This window comes from Denticeps clupeoides, chromosome 19, assembly GCF_900700375.1.
Source record: "Denticeps clupeoides chromosome 19, fDenClu1.1, whole genome shotgun sequence".
Lineage (NCBI taxonomy): Eukaryota > Metazoa > Chordata > Actinopteri > Clupeiformes > Denticipitidae > Denticeps > Denticeps clupeoides.
The window spans coordinates 3,302,485-3,329,514 of record NC_041725.1 but is presented as its reverse complement, the minus strand read 5'-3'; the positions used below and the strand labels follow the sequence as shown (position 1 = coordinate 3,329,514).

At 46.4% G+C, this 27,030-nt stretch overlaps 1 protein-coding gene across 8 annotated transcripts in view; it reads left to right on the top strand.

The window, feature by feature from the left end:
* The window catches only part of mecom (MDS1 and EVI1 complex locus), a 100,247-nt gene that overhangs the window by 1,020 nt on the left and 72,197 nt on the right, over positions 1 to 27,030 (top strand). The window lies entirely within an intron of this gene.

Below are 27,030 nucleotides of genomic sequence, written 5' to 3'. Positions count from 1 at the left end.
GGGATTATGCATGGTTCCCAGAATGCATTGCGTGCCCAGTTGTAGTTAGTGGGCTTTGGGGGAAATGTGGTTAGATGATTTAAGCTTGTTAAGTGCATCTTCTGTTCAAATAAACTGTTCAATGGATTTATTCCATCTGGGCGAGCCCCCTTCTGACACCAGGCGCTACCATATAGTCCTAGAGAGCCCGTTCGCGAGTTTTGAGGCCTCCACCCCATCAGGGGTTTTTTTGGGCTCCCCCATGTTCTGCGGGGTCTGGGGTGATCGGTGCTGCCCAGGTTCATTGTGCGTGGTGGCAGGGTTTTTTTTGGTAAGGGTGGTCAGGGGTTCAAGAAATAAATCATGTTATTGGACCATTAAGGGTGTTTCTGCTCTTTTAATACTATAAAATATACTTATTATTAAATTTGACATTTTTTTACTTTCATATGTGTGCCCTCTGCCCCTCCAATGGCCATACAGGTACCGTGAGGTCCTATAATTAGCTATCACATTCCTATTCCTGGCCGGGTGTGTTTTCTGTCGTAAATATCGTGACGAATAAGGACGGTGCTGGCTAGGGCATCTCGGGCAGAGGGCATCGGGCTCGGGCGTTCTCTCTGGCTTCTCTCTTGCGGGCGCCACAGCGCGCTGAGCACACACAATGGAGTTTGCCCGCCAGCCACGGGTGAATGTCAACCCAGACACGTTTCTGGTCATCGGCCTAATTCGACCTGCGTCTCCTCCAGACGACCAGGGACGGCACATTGGTGGAAGCTTTGAGTTGAAGATAAAAATAGATTTTTGGGCCGTGATTGTAAGGAATTTGCCCGGGCTGCACAGGCCTCCCAGACCCTCCGGGCAGGCTCTGGGATCATTACTTCCAATCCGAGTGTAAGGAGGGATAATTTGAGGAGTATTTAAAGATTATTATTTACCCTAGATGTTAGAGGAAGATTTCTACCTATTAACTGGAGGGGAGAGAACGTTCTGCATGTTCTCTGGAGAGCCGCGCCGCTCTGGCCTCACGCCAGCCCCTGCACAACGTCAACAGTGAATATTTAAATTCCCAGACTCCTCGTAACAGCTTGAGTCTGCCGGCCTGCGTGCTGCCGGCCGGGAGGGGCAGGAGGAGCCGGGGAGCCACAGAGCCCCTTTCTGCCCAGTTCGCGTCTCACCTCGCGCTGTGTGAAGTGCGAATGGCGGGAGGATAATAAAAAACAGATTGGAGTTGGGCAGGAGGTGCTGGTAGACGGTTCAAGGTGTGTGCGTTCGAGAATGAGCCAGATGTGCCTCCTAATGTCCCTTAAATGAATTTGGGGTTATAGCTTATAGTTTATGGTGAAAGGCTGCTTCCCTCGCTTCAACACACACACTCTTTAACATAATGTACATGTGATACTCTGAAGTGTGTGTTCTCATGTTCACGTACAACCATTCGCGTTGATGGATAAGTAGAGTGACCAGGTGTGTGACCAGCCCCCTGTCTCAAATCAGAAATTCACTCAAACTTTGCAGAGATGTTGTCAACGTATTCACAACGTATTCACAACGTATCCACAACGCTGTCAACAGTTATAAACAGCAGAAAGCATACTTCCTGTTTCCTCAAATGCCAGAGATATGGGTCGGGGTCAATCTACTCTGTACAAGTAACATATAAGCTGTGTGTGTGTGTGTTTCAGTTTTATTTCTACTCGCCAGTTTTGACACCAGTTCCCAGCAGGCCAGACGCGTCTCGCGCTCACACAATCCCAGCATCCCCCGGGGCAGCGGAGGCTGCGGGATTAATAGTTTTGTCGTTTTCACGCAGCGTCTTTGTCTTGACGCTGATTTAACTCGGTGTCAATGAAATGTGTCCAAACTGCGAGCATCAGCGCGACAAAAGGCGACGGAAAGCGCGCGCAACAAAGACGCATTCCGCGCGAGCGGAGCGCGTGTGAAAAGCGCGCCCCCGCGCACCAGAACTGCGGCGCTTTTACCGGTTCACGCAACATTATTACTCGCAGAATGACACGCTGATCCGTGTAACATCTGGAATTGTGTTAGATTTCGATGAATTCTGTTTTCTTTTTCTCCTTCAGAACTCGCCAAATTTCACCCGTCAACAGCGTCCCTACGTCCAGGGACCGACTCACGATCCAGTCCCGTTCAAAACCGGACTAAGACGGAGAGAGTGTGTGTGTGTGTGTGTGTGTGTGTGTGTGTGTGTGTGAGAGAGAGAGTGAGAGAGTTTGAAAGTGGAGAAACTGTCCGGTGTCCAAATGTCCCCGCGTGTCCCCGGCCGCTGAACCGAGTCCTGCACGGTCCTGGAAATCCGAATCTCCCGTGGGTTCCGCTTAATGCGGCGTGTCGGCGTGTAGCAGCGCGTTCTTTATTGTGAAGGGTGTGTGAAATATAAGTACTTGTTGTGTGAGATGTCGGGGTGAAGAACGGTGTGTGTGTTTTGTGGGTGATGGATCGCTGTGTTCCCGTCTCTCCTGCTTGATTGATTCGTCGGGAGCACCTCTGTCGGTAGAACACTGGTCTGTCCTGGGAATTCTGGTGTGTGTGTGTGTGTGTGTGTGTGTGTGTGTGTGTGTGTGTGAGAGTGTCAGAACAGTTTCGAAGGAGTGTGTGCTTGTTGTTTTCTAACCATTTATTTATGAGTGGTGTGTGTGTGTGTGTGTGTGTATCCTGGGGGTTTAGGGTGAGAGTGACAATGTTCCCCTCATCCATCAACGCCCCCATACCCCCTGGCACCCCGGTCTCATTTCCAGAGGGGGGTCCCATCTCTCGCTCTCTCGTTATGAATTAATGGTGCCATCACTGACTTGTGAACTGTGTGCAGCAGCCAGGTCAGGCCGTGTGGCGACGTGATTGGTCTGCTTGGGTCAGCAAGACCATTAATGGCCCCTTCTGATTGTTCAAACACGACAAATCCATTCACACACACACACACACACACACACTGACATAACTGGACAGACCTTTGTGTCCAGATGACCATAAACTGTTCCTTCACGAGTGTGCACTAGTCAAGGCAATGTGTGTGTGTGTGTGTGTGTGTGTCGAGTTATGTAAGGACTGTTGATGTTGCTGTTCTTGCGTGCAAGTGTATGGGTGCTGTTTAGGGTGTGTCCCCAGGGGGGCGCCTGAGCACTGTGGCGCGGACAGTGTGTGTTTGTGAGTTCTGTGCTTGTGTCTACGTGTATGTGAGTCATGGGAACCAGCGTGTATGTTTACTGGTGGGAGAGCAGAACAGCCGGGCAGAACAATGAGTCAACGTTATCCGTGGCCTGGGCAGTAAGGTCAGACAGACTTACTGATAAAGCGTGCTTCCATGTGCGCACACACACACACACACACACACACACTCTTGCAAGAGTCGCCACTGCATTGTTGATGGCCCGCACACACACCCTCCCCAAGATGAGATTATTATCCTAGAAGATTTAAACACAAAATTTATTTTTGCCCTGTGTGTGTGTGTGTGTGTGTGTGTGTGTGCGCGCGTGTATCTGCCGGGTGGGAATGGGGCGGGGCAGATGAGTGAGTGTGTGTGGGTGTGGGCATTTGTTGGCTTAGCATTGTGTGTGTGAATGCATTTGTGACTGCTCAGCAGGGCATATTTTTATGTGCAATTTTTGTCTGTAAATGTATCAGAGTGACAGCTGTGTGTGTGTGTGTGTGTGTGTGTGTGTGTGTGTGTGTGTGTGTGATTAAGGACTGTTGCTTGTTAGCTCGTTAGCTAATGAAGTAGATGACGCAACCTAAAATTAATCAGGTCCTGCACGAGCAAAATATCCAAAATCCGCATGGTTGGCAAATTTCTGTCCCTCTGTCCCACTTCACCTGTTTGTCATTCTGCCATCCACCCCCATCCATCTCGCCCTCTCTCTCTCTCTCTCTCTCTCTCTCTCTCTCCCTCTCTCTCTCACTGAAGATTAAATTTGTGGTTCTAAGACATCGTAGCCCAGGTCCATTCAGTCCATAACTGGTACACACACACACACCTGTATTGCTTTGGTTTGGACACACACACCCACACACACACACACACACACACACACACAACAGCTTTGTGAAAGCCCCGCCGACATTGTGTTCTCGTGTAGTACAGTTTCTCGAGGGTGGAGTGTCCGAGAGACAGATCAGGTCAAGCACATCTGTTCCTTGGGAAAAAGGAGGGGCCGGATGGCAGGATGGGGACCATTTCTACACACCTTTCATCTCTGAGTCAGACACACACACACACACACACACACACACTCATACCTCTTGCCGGGAGTTAAACTTCAGCAATCTGCTTCAGAGATCTAAAAAATTATATTAACTTTATATTTACTCATTTTTACTGGAGCAACACCACAAGCGCACCTCCAGATGTGTTTCAATCATTCGATTTTCACTTTGTCATCTACCAATCTTTCTTTTATTGGCCTGAATCTACGTAGTTTAACCCTTTTGGTGTGGCAGTTTTCAACATATGCAGTAAATGCAGTACCAAAGGGTCAAGAAAGGCCCACCCACCTCTGACAGATTCACTTAAAAGATTTCCATTTTGACACTTGTAGTGCCGTGTGTTGCCGTCCTGCCCTCACTGCCACAGGACGGTCAGGGTGATGTAACCCCGTTACTCGGATCAGCTTCCTGTCTCTCCTTTCACTGGTATTGTCTTCACGGTGCTCTGATGTATTAATATTTCAACCTTCCTACAGCCAGATCATAACTACGCAAAGACAGTCTGACCGTGTACAACTTTGACAACACACACACACACACACACACTCACACAATACAGTACGCTGTCAGAGTCGGCTGAAAGTCTTATCACTGGAAGCCAAGAAACAGACAGCTTATATTAATGATCAGGTTTTAGGAATTTGCAGGTCTGTGAACTCCGGCCTTTTCTTAATTGTAAATGGAACATGCTGTTCTCCGGCCTTGTGTGTGTGTCCCCGAGAAGACAGAGAAATGATCGTGAGATGGAAGGAATGTGTTGTCGCTGATTAGCAGGGGGCTTCCCCTCATTACCTGCGAGTGTGTGTGTCTGTGTGTGTGTTGTCGGGGACGTGCTGCGAGCCAGGGTGTGTACTAATGATGAGATGGTTCTGAGGAAGACGCTGAACAATAGAGACAGTGGAGATTCCTTTCCCAGCGGCATTCCAGCCATTCCCGGCGCTCCGGCCGGAACGCCGCTTCGCCGCAGGCTTTGATGAGCTCAACTCCTGACTCTTCCTGAGATTGTGGCACCATCACAAACACAAAAACAAACCAGCGAAGGGGAGCGAGGGAGAGACAGAGTGAGCGAGGGACAGGGAGAGACGGGTCTTCTCAGGATGTCCTGTTTTGATTAGCATTAGCATCTCTCCGCTGCAGAAATATTATTCCAGCGGTCCGGAGAACAGAGCTCAACAGGAACTCTTTCCAGTGTGTGACCTGGGGTTACACATTCATATTACACACGTGTGCACCTTACACACATACACACACACACACACACACACACACAACAGCGTCCCGACGTCCATGTCTTTGTGGGGACCTCGTGAAATCAAATTGATTATAAGTATATAATTAGACTTTCTGAACCATAACATATATTTAATTGTAGAATAAAACAAATACAGAATGTTATTCATGAGGGCAAAATGTTACTTTTCTTTTGCATTTCTTTATGTGGACCACCAACGTTTCAGTACTAGAATTGTACATTTTTAACACACACATGTGCATAAACACACAACCACACATTAAATACATGAAAATGAAATGAAATGTGTCCTACATTTTACATTTTACATTTATAGCATTTACCAGACGCCCTTATCCAGAGCGCCTTACAATCAGTAGTTACAGGGACAGTCCCCCCCTGGAGACACTCAAGGTTAAGTGTCTCGCTCAGGGACACAATGGTAGTAAGTGGGATTTGAACCTGGGTCTTCTGGTTCATAGGCGAGTGTGTTACCCACTAGGCCACTACCGCCTGTATTCAACCCATCACTTAGTGATCAGTGGGCAGCAGTGAAGGCCGTCTGGGGAGCAGTGTGTGGGGATGGTACCTTGATCAAAGGGACCTCAGTGGCACCTTGAACCTGCAACCTTCCGATTATGAGTCCGCTTCATTACCCGCCAGGCCAGTCACTGTCAATTTACACACAACACTGTGGACAAAGGACATACACACATTCACATAAAATATGCACATTCAGCAATATTCAGCAAACACATACACAGACTCTTATGTTACACAGGGTAGTAGCCTAGAGGTTTAGACCCTCAACAGAAGACAACAAAGTCACAGGTTCAAGTCCCACTTATTTCCATTGTGTCCCACAGTAAGACACTTAACCCTAAGTTGCTCCAGGAAGACTGTCCCTGTAACCACTGACTGTAAGTCGCTCTGAATAAGGGCGTCTGGTAAATGCTGTAAATTAACATGATACAAAAAAAGACAATGCTCTGTTCTTCCAAAAATGTCTTACATTAAAAGATTGGCAATACTAATGTAACTCGCTGGTTTTGAAGTGCTGTAAAGGAGCTAAAAACAGTGTACATGAAATCTAATGGAAAATGAAGCTCCTGTATCACAGCAGCACAGGTTCATCATTTACAGCACATTTTTGGAAATAACTTGCATCCAAACCCTCCCAAAAAGAAACAGATCCCCAATACAACTGCTTTCTGTGTGAAGTTTGAATTGTGCAGAAAACGTTTCATCGCTGTTGAACCACACAGCCAATTACAGGATTTTATGAAGATTCATTTATGCGTCTTGGGAAATGACTATGCTTTTTATTTATGGTCGAACCGTACGGTTGTCCATGCTGCACCAGTTTCACCATGAGAACTCACAGCCACACGGAATACACAACCTCCCTGCTGCATATTTATTCGTTTCCTTTTGGTGTCATCGCATACACCGGGTCCCGGCTGCACAAAGGGCATTGTGTCTCTGTCACTCTATTTCTGTCCCCCGGCTTTCTCACACTGCTCCGGGTGCCTGTCTGCTGGAGCCGGGTTTAAATTTAGCTCCCCGCCTGATCTCAGGCCTGCTCCCTGGGGACGGAGTGGCACGGGACTACAGGAGGAGAGGAGGACTTGTGGCCGCGCGGGGACGGGGGAGTGCGGACTTCGGGAGGGTGGATGGGAGGACACATTCATCAGTGTAAGGAGATATGGTACCGACAGAGTCCTGACCGGAGGCCAAACACAACACACACACACAGAAAACACAGACTGACAAATGGATGCTTTATTAAGGAAATATAGTCTGCTGGTTGTTGCACAATTTCAACATGAAGCCCCATACACACTCAAAAAATACACACCCATACAAGGACATCCCACACCTGCCTGTCTCTGTCTGACCACTGCTTATGCGTGTGTGTGTGTGTGTGTGTTAGTGGCTCACTGCTCGCTCATCAATCGCTGACATCTGACAGTTTAATCTGCACGTCCGCACAGGTCATTACTGATCGAGCAGAGCAGCCCGAGCGAGCGAGCGAGAGAGAGAGAGAGAGAGAGAGCGGTGATCAATGGCCGAGAGAGAGGGGGGGGTGTAAGAGGAAGCCTGTGCTGCATTACGTGTGTGAAGGTCAGAACGAGGAGTGTGGATGTACGAAACTTCTGTGGCGGTACCATTTCCCACTACACACCTGAATGTGTGTTTGATGCAACAGTGAAAAAATGTCATGACAAATAAGCAAAAATTCACCCCTTTTCTGGGACATTTTGTGAAGGAATCGTAAGTATCAGGTCTCCATGGCAGCCATACCCACGTGAAGTAAAGAATGTTACAGAGCAGACTTTTTACAGCCGCTATCGCATTTCATAACCTTATGAATGTCATTTGCGCCCCTTCCCTGATGTTTTCCTGACATTTTTTCAAATGTTGAAAGATGAATCGATGCCCTGTTGACAGGTCCTGGCTGTTAAAACATTCCTGCTGTGTGTGTGTGTGTGTGTGTGTGTGTGCATTAAAGAGAGTGTTTTGCTGCCTTACTACTGTGCATGTTTGCATGTAATTTGTCTCCAAGTGGGTTTGAGGAGATTTCTTGCCTAATTTGTGTCTTCGTGATGTGTTGACACCATGTGCATTTGTCTGCTTTGAGAGTCTGCGTGTGTGTTTGTGGACAGGTGGACGTCCCACAGTTTTCAAAAGGACCTTTTTTTGGCATTTCCACTTTCAAAACACAGACATAGTCTGATTGTCTGCTGTCCTGAAAACTCTTATGTCTTACTCCTCTCTTTCTTTCTTTCTTTCTTTCTTTCTTTCTTTCTTTCTTTCTTTCTCACATTAATAATCCTGCCCCAGAATGAAAGATGTGTGTTTTTCTTTCTGTCGCTCTCCTTCTCTCTCTCATGAGAGTCTCTATCTACCATCCGGGGTTCAACACATTCCTGTCGTCTGGTTTTACACACACACACACACACACACACACACACACACACACACACACACACACACACACACACACACACACACACACACACACTCACACACACGCACATTCTGCTAACGTGTTTCTCTTGGTATAAAGTTCTGATGGTCCTGAAACCAGACGGGGTCCTCCTCTCACGGGCACACACTCTCTTTTTCCTACACACACTTACACACACATTCTAAAGGAAGCCGAGTGTATTTACATGCATCAGAAAGTTCGGCATTGCGGAACATTTATAAGTTGCGGTTGAGGTTTAGAAGTTGAGACGAGGCAGAAGAGGAACGGAGGGAATTAGATTTTCCTCACGTTCCTTGTTTTGTATTTGATGTTGGGCTTTAATCAGATTGGGTTCAATAGGAATCCCTCGGCAGTCGAGGTGTTAATTTGGAAGTCGTGTGTGTTTGGATTCGATCGTCTGCTCAGATAAATGCGATTTTCTCGCAGCGCTGATTTGATCAGCAGCATTTGCTTGGGTGTGTGAGGTTGCGCGCGTGTTTTAATGGACGAAGCGAAAGCGCGGGCGTGTGTGTGTAGGCGGATGGGAAATCACATTACAGGTGAGTCAATGTGTGGAACCACCAGATCCTTCAAAATGCATTGTGGGAACTGATTTAATTCACTTTTAGGTTCCTTGGTGATTGGTTCGATTGTGGATGACATGAAGACAGGAAGTGTGTGTGTGTGTGTGTGTGTGTGTGTGTGTGTGTGTTTAATGCTTTTGACAATGAATGAATGTGAATCAGCTTTTTTTTACTTGGCCTTTTTGGTTAAGATGGAACTAGTCTGAAAGTGTGTGTCGGAGTGTGTCTGTGTTCATTGGTTGCGTAAAATCAGCTTGAAATCAATTCAACGCAGGACGAGAGAGAGAGGGAGAGTGAGAGGGAGAGACTAGATGTCTACTGGTCTGTCTTAGTTATATTGCAGGGGTCATGAGGTGACAAACTCTTGACCTCAGTGTTAGGTGGTCTGATTGGTTTGAGGGGAGAAATAAAGAAGGAGAAATAAATTTTGCCCACACAAACACACACACACATGGCGCAAGGAGAGCATCTTTATGAAATTTGTGCATAAGCACACATAAAAATATATACTGTAAAGCACCTACTTTGAAAAAGTTTATTTTTAGTTTTTATTTCTAGAAAGATTCACAGTTTAATCGTCTTCTACAAAACACTAAATATCCCCACTTGTACAAAATGCACTGGAACACACACCACCTCTCTGACCTTTCTGTGCATGTAAAAGGGTGATTTTATTTAAATAGTAGCCTATGTGTAACACACCAGGTTCAAACCCTGCTTACTACCATTGTGTTCCTTAGCAAGACACTTAACCGTAAATGTAAATGTAAATGCCATATATATAAAATGTAGAGTGTGTGTCTGTGTATTTATGTGATTGAGTGCTTAGCAAGTGTGTTTAGAGAGAGTGACGGGTGTTTCCTGCGGTTAAGAACGGGATCTTAAATTTGTTTGAGAACAGGGTCTCTGTTGATCCAAAGGTAAGCAGTCACACTACACACACACCTCACATTTATGCACATTCCTGTCACTACATGGATATGATGGATACACCCACAGGTGTATATAGCACACAAACACACACTTACGAACATGAATATTCGCCACGCTCCTCACTTGGAGATCAGTTTTGGTAAAAGAAATGTCCGTGTGGATTGTGTGTGTGTGTGTGTGTGTGTGTGTGCATGACTTGACAGGCTGCTTTGGTCCTAAACACACCGTAGTAGTAGTTGAAGGAGCGAAGTGTCTGGCTCAGCGTGTGCTTGTGGGTGAGTTCAGTTGGACGGGTGTTGTGTGTTGTGAGGTGTGTGTGATAAGTGACAGTGTGCTGGGCAGGATGTGATGTGTTCCAGTAGCAGTATTAAACATAGAGAAATATGTCCTCGCGGTGTGTGTGAATGTGTGTATACATCACTCTCGTGTGTATTGCAGATTGAAACATGTTTTTACTTGTGTGTATGAACTCTTTATGTAATTCTCTGTATGATTGTGTATTTGTGAATAGGGTGGTACAGTAGCCCGCTGTCCACTGGCCTCGGTATGGCAGCGGGTGTCATCACTGTGCTGATGGGGGCGATAGGGCTCAGGGCGTGACACGCACTGCGCCGTACACCTGCCCTCATCTCTGTGGGGACCCACTCAACCATCACACACCATTGTGCGTCTGTGACTGATGGCTTTGCTCAGAATCCACTGAGCAGACACCTCTGCGGTGGGCAAGCTTGTGAGAAATGGGAACAGAAAGCGACAAACACACAAACGCACATGGATTAACAACAGCCACATAAACAGTCACATACCCATGTATACAAGTGAACACACACACACAAGTTAATGCAAATGCGTGCACGAATATATAGACACATGCACGGAGAACATATGCAAACACACAAGCAAAGACAACAACACACTGAGAGACAAACAGACATGTTCAGGTACGCGAGTGTGAGTGAAGGAGTGAGTGAGTGCTGTAATCTTTAAATTTCCAATTTTAGTGCCATAAAATTCCACTTCTCTTCAATAACCAGGTAGCTGGTGTGTTTTTTTTTCTAATGAAAGAGCATGAATTGCTAAATAATGAATTTACCTTGACATCAGGGGCAGTGGTGGCCTAGCGGTTAAGGAAGTGGCCCCGTAATCAGAAGGTTGCCGGTTCGAAATCCCCATCCGCCAAGGTACCACTGAGGTGCCACTGAGCAAAGCGCCGCCCCCACACACTGCTCCCCGGGCGCCTGTCATGGCTGCCCACTGCTCACCAAGGGTGATGGGTTAAATGCAGAGGACACATTTCATTGTGTCACCGTGTGCTGTGCTGCAGTGTTTCACTATGACAATCACTTCCAATTTCAACATCATTCATTTATAAAGTCCTTTTTTTACATGAATGAAAAATGAAGCTCATGAGGGAGGTGTTGTCTGTCATGGTGTTATTACACACACACACACACACACACACACACACACACACAGCAGAAACACACCTACTCACACATCTCCCCTCTCTCTGTGGGAAAGCTTAAGGGATGAGGCCATAGGAGCAGATGATTGTCCGCCTCCTAGATTATCCAAGGCTAAGGGAGGCTAAAGCTTCATTGTGAGTGTGTGTGTCTGTGTGAGTGTGTGTGTGTGTGTGTCTGTAAAGGGTAAAGCTGTATTGTGTGCTGAATAGCTACTCCTTCCTGCTGTCACTCAAACGTGCTCTTCACATCTAAGAGGCTTATCTGTGCTGAAAGAGAGATGGAGAGCGAGAGAAAAGAGAAAAGAGAGGGAACGTAATGAAGCGTGTTTTTCAGTGGAGGACAGCTGCAGCTACACCATTCTGCCCCCGTCTTTATCTCTATCACTCTTTCTTCCTCTCTGTCCATCAGTGTCTGACTGTTTCGCTCGCTTTTTCAGTTTCATTGTCCTCCTCACCCTTTCTATCTATCTATCTATCTATCTATCTATCTATCTATCTATCTATCTATCTATCTATCTATCTATCTATCTATCTATCTATCTATCTATCTATCTATCTATCTATCTATCTATCTATCTATCTATCTATCTATCTATCTATCTATCTATCTATCTATCTATCTATCGTCTGGTTGGGTGGTGTGTGAGTGATATTGGGGTGGACGCGGGGCGGCCTGTTGTCCCTGCTCAGCCGTCTGTGGGGTGATGCGCGGGCTGCTGGTGTGTCGTGCTTTTTGTCTTCCTCTGTTTGAAAGGGGGAAAGTTTAAGTGCTGTGTTCATTCACAGGAGCAGGGGGCAAACAGACCGAGAGGCTAAGCCACAGGGCCTGAGTGTGTGTGTGAGTGTGTGTGTGTGTGTGTGTGTGAGCGAGCGAGCGCTTCAAACTGAGGCCTTTACGGAGACCATGTGTGCAGATTGTATGAGAGAGTATGTCTTTACATTGTTTATGTCCATTTACATTTACATTCATTATGTCCATTTAATTGTGTGTGTGTGTGTGTGATGTGTGATGTGTGGAATATGTAAACGTATTTCAATATGGGGCAAGGTCATCACAGCCTGCTCTCCTATCTCATTCCATCCACTCCACTTCTGTAGCCTTTTGACCTTTCACCTGTGGGGTTAGGCTGTACTTAGGGTAGGTCGAGTGGGCTGATGACTATCAGACAAGTGTGTGTGTGTGTGTGTGTGTGTGTGTGTGTATGAGTGAGTGAATTTCGTGGTCCAGCCACGCTGTGTTGGAGCACTCACCAGTCCATTTGGAGCTTGTGTGTTTGGAGTGGAGTGTGTTGTTGTGTGTCTGCAGGGACCCGGCCTGATACCAGCAGCCCAGCGTGAGGCCAGAGAGGGAGACATAGAGAGAGAGAGAGAGAGAGAGAGAGAGAGAGAGGACAGGACGCGCTCAAGCTCATCTGTGCGGCTGTTACCACTTTGAAACCACAGCGGCACATGAAGATGCCTTCTTCTTTAAAAACAAGCCGACCAGGAGAGAGCGGGTCCTCCTGGGCCCTCAAACGTCTTCCCAGTTAAAATGCAGAAAGACAAAAAAAGAGAAAAAGACGTTGAACGCCCCCGCTCACCATTTCTGTCTGGTTTTAGGTTGACCTGTTTATTTAACAGACTAATTACTCCAGTCTGAGATCTGCTCTCAGAGTTTACCGGAAAACCTGCCACTGTGTGTGTGTGTGTGTGTGTGTGTGTGTGTGTGTGTAAATGTGTTTCTACGTCATACGGCTTATGTACAGTTTCACCAGATAATGGCAGATGTACAGATGTAAAAATGGTGAAAAAAATGATTTCACTACACAGAAATAGCATATCGCACACTCAAAACCACTTTCACACACACACACACACACACACACACACACACACACACACACATTACCAATCCAAGGGTTGGACGCCTCACTCTGTGGCTGGTATGGAGACTACGATGGAGCCATTTTGAAGAATCCAATGCAAGAAACATATTTGTTGTATCAGGAGGAAGTATGTTTGATGTTTTCCTCTTTTTACCTTCATTGCTGCCATCACATTTGGAGAGACGCAAGTCTTCAACCTTACGTCTTGTTTGCTTTTTTCATTTGTTCATTGCGTAATCTCACGTGTGTTATTTCATAGTCCTACGTCTTCGGTTTTGTTCACATGTTGTGAAAAATGCAAGACTTATAAGCGAGTAAAAAACAAGAAAAAGAAATAGTTTAAATAAATAAATATTTAGCCATCTGCTGTACACACAATTGAATACCAAAAATTGAATATTAAAAATGGCTCAACTACAAGTTGGAGTGATCGATGTGTTTGTGTCTTCTTGCATAGTTGAACGGTGATATAGGTGATATATACTGCAGAGTTATTTCTGTAATGTGCATGTATGCGTGTGTAAGTGTCTGTGCTCTCCCACTGGTGACAGGGCCAGTGTGGAGGGTTCAGCAGTTCACCTAAGGTGAAAATCGAAGTAGCGCTAGAAGTTAATTAATGACGCTGACGGGAGCCGCTCCGTCCTTCTGTCCCTCAGGCTCCCTCTCATCCAACATTTGAAGGGATCGAACAAAAGCTCAGATCCCGGCTTGTTCGGTTGCCCCCTTTCCACCCTGAAGAGGGGGTCTCTGAGCATTAAGTATTATCCCCAACACACGCAATTACCATTTCTATCAGCTCGGCCTGAGATTATGCATTTTGGGTGTTCTTCCCCGGCTATTCCACCCGTTTCACTCACTGAATGTGACATGTTTTGTGTGTGTATCTCTCTCTCTCTCTCACACACACACACACACACACACACACTCACACGCCCCTCCAGCTTCTCTCGTCCCGGCTCGGCCTTTTTCTCTCTGATTGAATTTAAAAAGTTTCTCTGTTCCCTCTCGCCATCCACAAAATAAGAAAAGGAGCTCCTCCCCACTGTTGAGTGTTGAATGGGGACTAAATCTCAAGGTTAGGAATTAACCCCCCGAGCCCCTCCCCATCGGCGCCGCTAATTCGCCTTCAGAACTGCGCCCTCCGATCCAATCGATATCAGATGATTGGTAAACAATGCGCGCTGGCTGGAGAAGCAGGTAGACCTGGCTCGCCGGCCCCCCGGCCCCCGGCGCTTTTGTGGCTCCGCCGGCCTGTCACACGCACACAAAAACGTGAAATTACCATTTGCTCGGAATGATGCCATTCATCTCTGTCAGTCGGCCCCCGCGCCGCGCCGCCGCTCCGCACACCCCTTCTCCAAATTAATTCCTTGTTTTGCGTCGGCCGAATTTGGTCAAATCCAGGAGGATGGCCGCGCCCGTCCGTCTTAATGCGCCAATCTCGCCGAGGCGCGGCTAACACCCCTGCACCGCAATTCCCCAACTCTTATTTGCGGCCTAAATCACAAAGAAACAGGAAACAGATATGAAAATGAGGCACGTCTGCGCGCGGAATACACAAGTCCCCGAATCGAAGGAGAAAGAGTCGTAATGGAAGGAATGAGGAAGGAGGGAGGAATGCAGAAGGTGGAAAACGAAAGGGAAGGTTGCAATTTATGGGTCAAGGGTGTGTGTGTGTGTGTGTGTGTGCCGGGTGTTGATTACATATCGGTAAAATTGGTGCAGTAGAACATGACTGTGTGTGTGTGTGTGTGTGTGTGTGATGTTGCTACAATGTGCTGCATTATGATGCACTGTCACAGTTGCGCTGAGTGTGAGTGTGTGTGTGTGTGTGTGTGTGTCAGTGAGTGGAAGTGAATGAGGAGGCTCCGAACTCGAGGAAAGCTGCGCTCTTGTGAATGAAAGGCCGAAGAGGGACTAAAGAAAGAGGGAATTCTCGCTCTTCTTTGGCTCCTCGCTCTTGGTGTTAGTGTGAGTGTCCCCACTTCACCTTTGTGACACTAAAGAGGACTTTACAAAGCAAGACTTGTGTGCGCGCACTCACACACGTACACGCAGAACATATAGTCGGCGTGCTAGCAAATTCCATTTAGCACTTGAGGAGCTTTGGGGATCTTTCGAGTTACACTTTTCCACTAGAAGACTGTGGCATCTCGTCCTTCCGTTTCTCTGTCCCTTCATTCGGCATTCAAGTCTTTTTCTGCCTCCTGCCTGCCTTTCGTCCTCCCCTGAACATCTCTTCCTTCAATTCTCCAGGATCCAGTAGTGTTTTACAGGGTCAAGTGATGAGAAAAGACTAAAGACACAGAGGATACGCATGTGTGTGAGTTTTTTAGGGGCTGTGTGTCCCCTCTGTGTGTGTGCGTGGGACAGATGCTCCGCCCACTCTAAAAATGCCCTTTGGAGGTCCGTTTATGGCTCTGGTGCTGGCCACAGGGCCTTGATTTGTGACAGTTGTGTGTTTGTGTTTGCGGAACCGCCAGGGCCGTCTCGATCTTATCCTCCGGATGGAAGGATGACACACATTTATTTAGACAGGTTTCTTTTTTCCAGCATGATGTGACCTCCTGGGCTGCAAGGCCATAGGTCAGGGGTTACCTGGCACTTCCTGTCTTCCTGTGTGTGTGTGTGTGTGTGAAGACTTGCTACTATGGATCCTTGGTATAATGTCAGTTCGTTTTTTCAACTCTCCTCCTTTCTCATCCCTCTCTTCATAACCTCCACCTAATCCCTCACAGCCTCTCGTGCTTTTTTTTCAAGTGGGGTCACCCAGACCACACTATTGTGTTTTTGAAGGTGTCACAGTGCCACCACTTACCAAAGTGTGCGCTCACTTGGCCCCTCCCACTGCCAGTCAAAAATTGTGCTGTGTTGTGCGTTTATTCAATAAATCCTTAAGTGTATGTGCATCTTGTGTAGATGGATTTTCTTATAATAAAATGGGCTAGCACATATATGAAAACAACTCTTTGCTTGCGTGTGTGTTTCTGACGTGAAAGGAACCGATTTGCAGCATAAACCTAGGCCATGCCTGTATATGCCTATTGTCTACACATGAGTGCGGGGTTAGTTGGGGGGGGGTGTATTTGGTCATCAGAGGTTTTGCCACAACTTTAAAAGCTTAAGACCTCATTACAACTTCAATTTTTTAGCATTTAAGGAGTCAGTGCATTTACCGTGTGAGTGATTGCGTGTGTGTGTTAGCAGTAAGTAGGCACCACTGGTTTTGCATCTGGCAGTGCCAGTGATATGTGTATCTGTGTGTGTGTTTGTGTCTGTTGTCAGTAATAAGCTGGAGAACATCAAAGCGCTGCCTGTCAGAATGATCTGAATCAAACAGGCCTCATCTGGAAAACATAAGACTTTTTCACCCATTTACACACCCAATGCGTGCGCGCACACATACAAACACACACACAGTGTCTGGGTCTGCTAACATCAGCATCTTGAGAGTGTGTGTGTGTGTACCTGTGCACATCTGTTCTTTGTTTGAGTGTGTATATTGTATGAATGTGTCTGCCCTGCTACTTGCAGAAGTCTGTTTCATCTGTGTGTGTGTGTGTGTGTGTGTGTGTTTATGAGTAGTAGAGGTAAAAATTTGTTCTTCCATGTGGTCATCCCAGGAGCATTTCTCTGCTCATTTTGTCATCATCCACGTCAAGTTAATCAGCTGCTGATGAGCCCTCCGCTCAGATGAAATGGCCTTTGGCAGCGCTGAAATAAAACATGCGCTAAAAGACGTCGGCTCCTAACCCTGATGGATCTGAGGAGGAGAAATGAGCAGAGGACATTTGGCCTGGCACTGCGGACATTAAAACTTTACGCGTTTGTGTATTGTTGTGTATTGTCTTCATTACATAAATTGGTGCCGATTCCGTTTTCAGTTCAAAACAGACATTGCTAACGCTCAGCATTCAGACACTGATTGCTTATATTCAGCAATAAGATTAATATTAATATATTAAGATGAATATTTATAGGATTGTGGCTGTAGGCCTCCTACAAGGTGCTTGGAACGCCTTCTTCTCCTCCGTACGGGGTATTGTATGTGGGTGTAAATGTGTGATAAGCCTCGTAAGGATAGATAATGGTGTTCCTGTTGGCACAAAGAATGCCTGGTGCCATGCACTGTATTCAGATGACTATCATGTGTGTGTGCGCGTGTGTGTGTCGCGATTGTGCCGATATGAGTCTGCATGTGTGTTATCACTGAAATCACTCTGCAACAGCTCCCTAAGTGTGTTTTAATTGGCGTAGAGTCTCCTTCCCTGCGAAAACACACATTGTGTGCGTGTGTGTTCGCGGAGGAGCGAGCGTATTCCGGGGCGCGGTGCGCGCACGATTGCCAGGCCGATGCCCGAAACGACCTGTCAGTCTGGCCGGCCAGTGGGAGATGGCTGAGATACGGTCTCCATTGTGAGAGAGTTTGGGTGTTTTGGGTTCACGGGTCACCACAGTGAATATTTGAGTGTGTGTCTGCGGCACAACGTCCAGTTTCTTCACACCCAGTCAATTAGATCTTATCCCGAGCTTTAGAACCAGTCGTGTCAACAAGTGTGTGTGTGTGTGTGTGTGTGTTACCAAGGCTTCATCCATTTCCAGGGAGGGTCCCGTCAGGCCGTATCTCCCCCAGACAGAAGGTGGAGCAGCATAACATGAAGCCCCAGCTCAGAAACCAACTTTGCTTACAACTTTATTTGCTCTACCAAAAATGCATCAGCTTTGATTTTACCTTATTTACCACCCGAAAACCTTACAAATATTCTACCGTGAATCTGACCTTTAACTCAACTCACAGCAGAGGGTACCCCTATTTTACTACCACATTACCTCTTGTTTTACTTTTTGCACTTATCAAAACAAAGGGTACAACAGACTTATTAACATTTAGACATTTTACGCAGGTATACCCCGATTTACTTACATTTGCCCTGTTTTTCTGCCTCTTGCGCAACTCAAAACTGAGGCTGCTACAGGTCTACTAACATACTACCTTACACTCAGCGCATATTAAAACCAGGTGTACCCCAGGTTTAGCCCTCATTTCACTTGTTACCCCACTGAAAACAGACAGAATGGCACTTTATCCTCTATTTTGCATTTTAATTCAACACCGGCTTTACTAATACTGCTGCTTTTTTTACAACGTGCCTATTGAGTCACGCATCACGGACAGAAGATTTTTTAATGCCATTTTTGGCAGAAAAAGTGTCAGATATTACAGCACACCTAAGCAGGGTTCCGGGGTCCCTTCGCTCTGTTCAACTCAAGGTCGGTGAAGGTCTTCGGCTCCGACACCCGACTCCCTCTTGTGTTCTCTCTCTTAAGTAGATCATGTTGTTAGCTGTGGCCTGCAGGAGATCACACATTTTCTTATTTACATGTTGTGGACACAAATTAATATCCCTTTAAAATTGTCCATGCCGGGATTTGCACAGTTCTGAAGCATCTTTTTAAATTATAAAAAAAAAAACTCTAAAAGTGCCAATGCATGACCCCGCCCAGACTTTTTTCCAGAATGTACCCCGCCCTACACTTTCTTTCCTCAAGATTAAAGTTACCACACAGACAAAGCATTAATACCACCCCTTTCTTTTAATTCGAGCTCATTAAGTGGCTGTAATAAACAGGCCAGTGTGTGTGTCGGTCTGGAGGCCGGCTGGCCACCGGCGTTCCCAGCCCCTCCGAGGGGGTGTCAGTATGATGGATGGAAACGTTTGGAGGGGGCACCGCCGCACCCCTCTCCTCTGGGATATCCCGTGGACTGACAGGAGCATTGTGTGTGTTCGTGTGTGTGTGTGTGTGTGTGGCGGGGGGACACACCCGCTGGCACCAAAGTGGAAAGAGGGACGCGCCAGGAGTCAGACTTAGCCAGCTGGACATGTTCATAAAAAAACAGACGCACTTAAACTCACACACACACACACACACACACACACACACACACACACACACACACACACTCGTTCATTTACATATAGGTGAAGGGGTACGTGTACTGTATCTGCTGCAGGCATGCAGCTGCGTTGCCCGTGTCCTCCCGGCACGCGGTTTATCGGCTTCCCAGTTGGACTTTCTCACGAGAAGCGATCGGGTGCGAGAGGTCAAAAGCCGTCAGAATTCAAAGGGAGGATATCACCTTCATATCAGAGCGGGGGGAGCGGTGGGGTAGGGAGATGTGACCGTGACCCACGACAGCTCCGTCTGCCCTGTTAGTAAACAGGACGTCATTAAGACTGGGAACACCGAAACAATGGCACGCCGCCCGCTCCCTCGCCCCCCCCGTCTAGTTCACCGCGAGCGGGGAAAACGTGTGTACAGTAAGTGTGTTAATGTACAGGTTGGGCCATTTATATGGATACACCTTATTAAAATGGGAATGGTTGGTTATAAAATGGGAATTTTTTAAGTGGTCAGAAACTTGTAAATAACTCATGAAAGAATAGTTACGTTAAAACCAAGCACAGCGTTGTTTTTCTTGTGAAATTACCAATAAATTTGATGTGTCACATGACCCTCTTCCTATTGAAAAAACTAAAGTTGGATCCAAGATGACCGACTTCAAAATGGCCACTATGGTCACCACCCATCTTGAAAAGTTTGCCCCCTCACATATACTAATGTGCCACAAACAGGACGTTAATGTCACCAACCATTCCCATTTTATCAAGGTGTGTCCATGTAAATGGCCCACCCTGTAGTCGTGGGTCTGGCCTTGTCGGATCTCGGTGTAGCATATCTGACCTCGGGCCGCCCCTTCGCCGTAATTAGTGCCCTTTGTGTGTGTACGCGAAGAGAGCGAGAGCAGGAAGTGTGTGTGTGTCCCCACTAATCTGTCACTGTAGCCGGGCCATCCTCGGCGCGGAGACTGCTTCCTCAGATAAACCTCCGCGGCCGCGCCGACCGGCGCGGTGACAGGTGCTGATTGGGCATGTGAAGGAGGAAGCGAGGAGAAGGGCACTTCCTGGCAGACAGTTTTATCAGTGTGGGGGCAGCGGGGTCAGAGGCAACGAGACGGCAGACACAGCGGGTCGGCGGCGGCGGCGAGAGCGCGTCCGTGGATGTGTGACCCAGGCCGCTGTCTCCGCCTGGTAAACACTGCAGTGAGTTATGGCGGCGAGTGCGTGGCGATCCGGGCTAGAAAAGAAAAAAAAAATAAAAATACCGGAGTGCCAAAGGGCCGCGTTTTTCCTCCTATTCTTTGCGGCGGGTGAATGGAGCGATGGGCCGGAGCGTACGGGGCTTTCCCGGCATTCCGGCACACTGCTTATCACTGCTGTTACAGAGAGGAGGGCCGGACACTTCAGCAACACAGGTGAAGGAGGGATGCTGTGGGTGACAGATATGGCCAAGTTGGGGCAGTGGTGGTCTAGCGGTTAAGGAGGCGGCCCCGTAGTCAGAAGGTTGCCGGTTCCAATCGCGATCTGCCAAGGTGCCACTGAGCAAAGCACCGTCCCCACACACTGCTCCCCGGGCGCCTGTCATGGCTGCCCACTGCTCACTCAGGGTGATGCGTTAAATGCAGAGGACACATTTTACTGTGTGCACTGTGTGCTGTGCTGCTGTATCACAAGCGACAATCACTTCACTTTCACTTATTAGATTCTTTAGTTCATTTTTATACCTGAGAAGCTCAGGCCCAACATGCACAGGGCAAGATTAGAAATCGTCAGATCCGCACTGCAGGTTTGCCCCTCGCTTTGATCACGGCAGGACAGATCCACTGCGTTCTTGCCTGCACCTTTTCACTCATTAACCTGCACTACATGTACTACACCGGTGTCCGCTGAACGCCGTTCATTCCGATCTTCCCCGCAAGTGCGCGTGAGAACGAGATGCGCGCACCACGGCATGGAATTTATTTATAGGAAAGTTGCAGAAACGTAACGCTGGGGTCCGAGTCCCCCACTTCAGTGCGCGCCCCCCCGCCGGCGGGAAAACTTCAAACGCCCCCCCCCCCGAGCCGCACGGACGCGTTTTAATCCGCCTCCTCCGCGGACATTTGAAGATTTCCTCCCGTTGGCCGCCGCAGAAACGAGCTCCCCGGCCTTTGTTGATTAGAACCGGGCGCGCCGCTTATCGTCCGGCGACGAGCCGCGCGTTTTAATTAAAAGCGCGACACAACAAGTGCGCAATTAACACCCGCTAATTACGGAGGCGCTCAGAAGTGCGGCTCCCGTCCTTCATTTCAATTATAGAGCGGACAAGTGGCTTTTTGATCCTCAAATTAGTGAGCCCTTGTAATATTTGTTTTGTGGCGGATTTGGCGGGTTAATCGTGGCCTGTGGTGGCCCTCCTCCCGTGATTGATGCGAGCGGAAGTAAAAAGGCGCGTTAAAAGCCGCAATGGTCTATCAGGAAATGCAAATCGCACCTTCATGTTAACAGGCGAGGCGGGGGGCGGGGCCAAGAGACGCGCGGGCACGCGCGGGGCGCGCTCACGGACCCGCCGCCGGCAGATTAGAGCGCCGCGATTGGAAAGTTTAATTAAGATCGCGTCGGAGTCTGACACGTGAGAAAAAAAAAACTACATTTGATAGTTAATTTTTTTTTTTAATAACCCGCCCCGCTCGGCGGCGCGCACTGTCCCAGAGGACGCGGAGGAGCGCTGGGTTCGTTTAAAAAGCCGCAGCTAATAAGCGCCTAAAATGTACTTAATGACCAATGCGCTGTTTGAGAGTATAAAGCGGAACACTTGTTCGCATTTAATTAGAATTGATCTCCATCTCAGTTCAGCGACTCTTACATTGTTGTAATTTTTTTTATATATTTTTTTTGATTTCACGGCACATTCCATCAATATGAGAAAAGAGAACACCGTGGACCATGATTGATTCTGTGGTTCACCATAAACCAAAACCACAGTCAAGAGGGGGTTGTGATTAAATGCTTGGGACTTACATTTAATTAAATATTATCAAGCACTGCTGTACATGTTATTTAGCACTGAAATGCAAGTTAATTTAATTTAATAAAATGCATAAATAAATGAGACGTTCTCAGGAGTTTTATACATTCATATTTGTTTTCGCTGAAAAGTAAAAATGTAAATCTATATTGATGTAATGCTTTTCTTCATCAATGCTGATTGTTAATTGTTCTTACTGATTTTGTCACAAAAAGCATTCAAATTAATCCAGACATGAGTCCAGATTGATGTACACCATGATGTACACCATACAGTCATACTGTATATAACATACAGCATTGTGAAGATTACTTTGGAAATGTAATTCTTTACAATTACAAGATTTAAAAAAAACATAACATAACTAATTACGCTTGATTACATTTTTATTACTTTTGTAAATGATGAATTCTTAACTGTGTTGAAATTGTGTAACCTGACAGTGTACTAAACATTGACTGCTGCCAAACTTTAATACGTGAATGAACATTATTATAACTGATTCAGACCTCATTTTACTGTAAGATCATACAGTTAGAAAGTTTTTGTGGTCCTTTGGTTTTGTGGTCTTCATTGGTTTCATAGGCAGGTGTTTTACCCTCTTGGCTACTACCACTACATAAGGCTTTTTTTGTACCTATACGGTTAACTCTATAGTTATCACATGCTATTTCTGTTTCATATGTACGGTCAGCAATAGTCTGAGTCACACCTAAGTTGCACAAACAATGACTTGTGGCTGGACTCGTGCCATCATCAACTTGAGACTTCACTCGGACTTGGATGGTGTGACTTGTGAAGGCAAAAAAAACCAATATTCCGATCTTGCAAGAGCACATTGCCAGCTACGGCAAGGCCCAAGGTGATAAAAGTACATCCTTCACTATAGCGCCTTCATTCAAATGACATAAAACGGTGTTACATTCATTTAATTATTTCACTTTTTCCAATGTGTTGCCCAACGTTACGGGAAAACCGCAGGCTGATCGACCTGTGCACTCTGACTCGAATAGAGTCCGAGCCGTTTAGGATTTGTGGATTTTATAGGTTCCTATAAAACTTTATAGTCAAATATAATAAGAATAATAATGGTTAAAGAAAATTAAAAAACGTTATTGCGAGAAATGCAACATGAAAAATTACTGCAACAATGCAATAAGGTCTTAAAAAAATATTGTTTGCAATGGAGCTACCAATGGAGTTAAAATAGCAGCTTTTTTTCCAACTATCTGCAGAACGTTAATTTCAGTCGCTGGAGACTTGAGACTTGACTTGGACTCGAGCACAAAGACTTGAGACTTGACATGGACTTGTAAATATGACTTGTGAACATCTCTGGTGTGCGCTCTTCTGGCACACATGCTTCTGTGAGGTCATCACTAGACCTGAAGTTCTTTGAAGATCTTAATTTCTACCATTTTACTCGGGCTTGTGCGATGAACATGTGAAGCATTTCGATTAGCACGAGAAAGATGCGAAAATAGATGCTGTGGAGGTGAAACGGAGGCTAGCTTCTGAATAATGCAGCAAGCTTTGGCCACACATCTCAACATGCAACATGCCCGCACGTTTCCTTTCCTTTTTAGTCTAGCACTCGTATTATGGACTACAATAATGCATGGATGCATGGGTGGTGCATGGTCACCACGCCTACTTTCTGCAATGAAGAACGGTGCTTTCATTGGATGCTGTTTTTTCTGAACTCAGCATATACAGTAATAATTGGACTCAAGACACTGGGTGGGACTACTGGTTACAGGGTTGGTTACAGGGTTAGTCTACACCATCTCCCACATGCTTCCCTACTTCTGTCTCCCTATGTGATAATGGCAGAGGCTGAATTGCTGACCTTCGATGGCAGGATACAGTGCAATTTCAGCATTGGCGTCCTCATCGCAGTTTTTATAGTCAGCTGTACTGAGCACCGATTGGCTGACAAATACCACTCACATAATTCCTGCTACGCCACTATTATTAAACATATCTGCCAGCTAGGTAATATTAAGATATTAAAGGGACTAAAACTGTAATCATGAACCTTTCAAAAAGTAACTGTAACTTAATGGCAATTAAAATATGCATTGACCCTATTTATATTTTGAAAATGCAAGTGAGCCATTCTGACTGAATACCCAGGCATGTCTTCAAAAGAAATTCATCGTTTTGTATTTACGTTTTCAGGATTCATTCCTGATGGTAATTGTGAAATGTATGATAAGTAATAAGAAAGATCTGGTTCACGGTTTCCCATGATAAGATGGTGGAGACCGTCTAGCTGCTAATTGAAATGTTTGTGTGACATCGGCAGTGCTTGGTGAAGTGAAGTCTCAAAGTTTGAAGTGGAAGCCGCTCCACCGCTAAGTGCTGTGCTGCATGTGGCTTGGATTAGGGCCTTCGGACTGCCGGGATTAGACAGCACAGCGGTGAACATTCTGGTTCTGGAAAAAAGAATCCTTTTTCTGTGTGTGTGTGTGTGTGTGTGTGTGTGTGTGATGAGCACGAGTGTGTGTGTGTGTGTGTGTGTGTGAGACTCCCAGTGGAAGTGAAGGGTCTGCGGGGCGACGTAATCTGCTGCCGGTTTTCTGTCATGTCGCTGTCATGTGCCCTCTGTTCCTCCGTCTTTATCCTTCAGCTCCACTGCCGCTCCTCCTCCGTCACTCCACACATCCGCCTGTCACTCCCTCTCCTCCCCCTCCCGCCTGACAAGCGGGCCACCGCGCGGCGACACTCGTGTGTGCCTTGGCTTGCTGTAGTGTGAAGATGTGTGAAGGTGTGTGAAGGTGTGTGTGCAGAGTCAGAGTTCTAAATGAATCCACATCCACAGGAAATGGCGCGTGTGTCTGTTGTGTTGCTTTTTTTTTGCTGCGTAGCTGGTTTATGGCGCGTTGATGTTTCTGACCCGCAGGAGAGGCCACGATAGCAGCGCGTTTCAAAAAACCACTCCGGCTGGATGGAGCGATATCGCGTTTCCAACAGTCACGAAGCAAACATGCCCCACTGGTGTCCGCGTCACATCCAACACCGTGGCGGGAGTCTTCTGAGTGTGTGTGTGTGTGTGTGTGCTCTGTGTTTAATTGTTTTCTGGAAGAAATACTCATTTCTAACAGACAAAGTGGCGTATTTTTGAAGGCGAAGGTTCTTGGGCATGTTTGTTAATGTCATCAGGATTTCCAGAAAGAAGGTAGTCATCTTTTTATATCTCTTTGGTTTTTAATAAGGTTATGTTTCATAGTTTCAGATTTATAACACAAATGATCAGGCAACACTCCCGTAGTGTCCCATAGCACTATCCCATAGAAATGACAGAATTTGATCACAAATAATCTCTTGCTTTTTCAGGATTTCGGCGCTGGCACGTGCTGACCAGAAGCTCCTGATCTTCCTCTTCTTCTTCACTCTTGTTTTTTTGTAATATGTCTCCATGGTCACACACTCCAACATACGATCAGTTTCTCAGATGTGGCATTGTGCTGGTGTGTGTGTGTGTGTGTGTGTGTAGGTGTGTTTAATTCATGTCTAATAATTTTGAAGTGTGTTTGTAGAGAAACGGGAGAAGTAATTGGAAACACCTTTTTGGGTCATTTTATTAGTCTCTGGTGTTAATGATCTCTTATATTACTGATAGATAAAATAAAAAAAAAATTCAACACTGGCGAAAAATTCCATACAATAACTTTGGAAACAGACCGATTTTTAATAGCGAGGTGGCGGGGTAAAGAAGATTTAATCTTCCAGTTTTCTTATTATTGTTATTCGTCTGTGGACCAAGACAGGAAATAATGGTGAGGGAGAACGAGGGAAAAACAGAATGTGTGCTAATGCATAGTTTATGAAATCGCTTTATGGTTATTTTACAAGAAAAGCATGCCATAACCGTGTGCGTGTGTGTACTCATACTATTGTTCTCTTTTGTGGTGTTAGTAGTTTTAACCTGAGCGCCATTCAAGCACAAATACAGCCTGTTTGGGGCAGACGAGGCTCACTCAGAAAGCCTCTGGGAAATGTGCTGCTTGTGTCACTCTCAGGACGTGTGTGTGTGTGTGTGTGTGTGTGTGTCGGTAGAGATGGATAAAGATGTGAATTAGAGGTGAAATGTGTGCATGGCGTGGGTGTCTCTCATTGTTTGGGATTGTGTGTGGGTTTGTGTGTTTCACTGGTTGTTTTAGGGTTTGTGGGCCCATGACAGAGACAGAAGGTAGAGGTGAATGAGACATGAAATGTACACACCCTCACACACACACACACACACACACCTTCCAGCCCTCTGGGTTGCGGATGCGTCAGTGTGTGTCACTGCTGGGGGACCAGGGCCATTTGTCATCTGGGGGCTTCATTATCTGATTCTGACCGATCAGAGAGCCTCTCGCTGGGCTGTGTGATCGCCGCTGACCCCCTCTGACAACCAGCAGCCTTCATTATGTCACCCAGACTCAGGTGTCAGCCCCGTGTGTTTGTGTGTTTCTCTTTCTAACTGTCTGACCTAAGAGCTAGACTCATCACTCTCCTGTCTCTCACCGATGTGTGTGTGTGTGTTGAATGTTTCTACCTTAGTTTTAACCTGTTTTGCATTTGCAGGTATTTGTGTGTGTGCGATTGTGTGTTTGTCCCGCAGTTCCTTCAGTACATGAGCTTTCAGTGTCCACTTCTTTCATTAAACTCTGATGTGTTTCTCCAACATGGCTTGGTTAGTAGCCATGGTGATTATTGGTTTGTCACTTAGTGGGTGGGAATTTTCCAAGTAGTGTACTTCCTGTAGTGAAACCTGTGTGTGTGTGTTTTTTTGTAGAGCAGTAGGTTATTTTGAGATCCTAACGTTTTATGTTAATATATTATGTTCATCCAGCACTTCATGAAGCACACAAGGACTGGTT